A 2,550-nucleotide genomic window follows, 5' to 3' on the forward strand; every position below is an offset into this window, starting at 1 on the left:
CTGCGAGCCCTGTTAAAACGCGATTGCATGTTCGATTGGTCAGCTGGCCACGACAAGGAGTGAAAAAACCTGTGCGAAACATTGTCGACAGCACCAGTGCTTGCCATATTTGACCCGTCAAAGCAATGTAAGATAACAGCAAACACATCGAGCTTTGCTTTGGGGGCGGCACTTTTGGAGTCGCATGGTGAGCAATGGCGACTAGTCGCTTATACTTCGCGTGTGCTAGCTGACGCGGAGACCAGGTACGCGCAGATTGAGAAAGAGGGCCTGGCGGTCACGTTAGCCATGCGAACGGTTTCGCGATTTTATCACCGGCGTCGACGTGATTGTGGAAACGAACCATCGACCACTCATAGCCATTGCCCAGAAGAACCTGTGAGCCATGCCTCCTCGCCTGCAGGGTTTCTTTCTGCACCTCGTGCCGTTCAACACTTCCCTGCAGTAAATCCCAGGGAGACACCTTGTTCTGGCCATGCTCTTTGAAGAATCCGATGCGGCAGTGTTCAGCCAGCTCAAAGCGAAATAAAAGACGTGGCCATCCATGCAACGGCCGTCCTCTCCACTCTCGTCAGCGACACAACAGCCACGCGGATAGCAAGAGAAACGAGTGAAGACGACGCGCTAAGGCAAGTCATTGAAGCCCTACAAGATGGACACAGCGCAATAGGTCAGCTAAGCTCCCTTCAAAGCTGAGCTATCATGTGTGGAAGGCATACTGCTTCGTGGTTCTAGAGTTGCCATTCAGAAGTCCCTACGAAAAGAAATGTTGCAGCGACTACACGGCGGCCACATGGACGTCGGAAAATGCAAAGCAATGACCAGAGGTTTGATGTATTCGCCTGGTATGGCGGCTGACATAACAGAGAAAGCTTCCAGATGCCCAAATTGCTGCCGTTTTGCTTACAAGCAACCAGGCGAACCGCTAACGCAAAGCAATTGTCCCGCATTACCGTGGGCTAGGGTAGGCGTGGACTTGTTCGAGCATGCCAGAAAGAACTACCTTGCAGTCTACGATGCCTATTCCAATTACCCTGAAGTAGAGCAACTTCCTCAAACTACCAGCTACTGTGTAATGGAAAAGCTGGCCATGATATTTACACGTCACTTCATTCCGCTTGAAGAATGCACGTACGGCGGACCACAGTTTTCATCGCACGCATTTTGCGCTTTTTCAAGACAGTGTGAATTTGCCCATGTTGTCTCTAGTCCCGGTTTCTCACGCTCATACGGTGTGGCAGAGAAAGAGGTGAACGTTGTGAAACGTCTCCCCAAGAAGGCGTTATACGCGAATGAAGACTTCTGGATCGGGCTTCTAAATTACAGGCCAGCACCACTCGAGGGCGGAAAAGCCCTTTGAGAGCTACTCATGGGCAGGAGGTTAAGAGGACGGCTGCCCGACTTTGCAGACCATAGCGCACCAAAGGTCAAAACACACACCCAAGCCCACCCTCAGAGGCGTCCACTAGAAGCGCTCGGCGAGCATGACACCGTTAGGCTGCTCGACAAGAGAGGGTGGACCACAAAAGCTCTTGTAGAAAAAGCCGTCGCCCCTCGCTCATACAGTCCGGATGGAAGACGGGAGTCAGCTTCGTTGCAACCGTGAACATCTGCTCCAACAAATGAAGAGTTCGACCCGTCACAGCAAACCGTTCCTGACTTTAAGGAAGGCTGTGCTAAGGACTTTGCTTCTCTTCCAGGCTGCGCGGCACCACAGGCGTCCCAATGCAACTGGGACCCCAAGTGTGACGATCAAGCCCCGGCCAACCACACACCTCGAGGGTACCCTGCGCCAGAGCAACAAAAGTCGTCCGGAAACAACGAAAAAACCACGAAACCACGAAAAAGGACTTTCAGCAAATTGCTTGAATCGATCAGTGCCGTTGTAATCTCCTCGTTTTTTTTTTTTTGGTTTTAGAGGGAGAAAGATGTATCGGATCTGGCAACCAGGGTCCTCAAGATTGGCAACCATGCTGTGCAAGCCAGCCAGCCGGGTTGCTGATATAAGAGCGCAAGCGCCCAATAAAGGGAACTGTTACTCTGCAACTCGAGCACGGCGGTTGTCTGCGTCACATGCTATCTTGAATGACACAGGTAAGATGTTCTGTATCTGGAGCCTTCCAAATTACCGAGACACATACAACTGGTGAAAAAATGCACATTACAGTTCTGTAGAAGCAGACAAATGGCGCGCAGCTACAAAACATAGACTTGATGCATGGTTAGAGAAGTTCTGAATACAAGGAGACTTTGGCTTGAGTAGAATATTAAAAAAATTGACTTCCAAAACAGTCATTAAGGAGCGCAAGTGGAAAAGACTAGTCTAATAGGTGGTTAAATTTCAGTGCATCAAAAGCGTAATTTTATGTTTGCCTTCATAGGATTGCAACGGTTTCACTCACAACACTAGTGCTGATTGCTTCCAGACGCCCTCGAAAGCAGACTGCTGAAAAAATGGCTGAGACTTTGCCGCACGCTGGCAGTTCCCTAACTGCTTAGGAGCAGTTGATGGGAAGCATATCGCCATTGTCTGCCCGTCCAATTCAGAGA

The 2,550-nt window shown here is 50.2% G+C and overlaps 1 pseudogene; it reads left to right on the forward strand.

The window, feature by feature from the left end:
• Positions 1 to 385: 385 nt before the first annotated feature.
• On the forward strand, positions 386 to 1,889 carry LOC149344653 (uncharacterized; annotated as a pseudogene).
• Positions 1,890 to 2,550: the final 661 nt, after the last annotated feature.

This window comes from Amblyomma mixtum, chromosome 5, assembly GCF_055824585.1.
Source record: "Amblyomma mixtum isolate Tamu chromosome 5, ASM5582458v1, whole genome shotgun sequence".
In the NCBI taxonomy this organism is placed as follows: Eukaryota; Metazoa; Arthropoda; class Arachnida; order Ixodida; family Ixodidae; genus Amblyomma; species Amblyomma mixtum.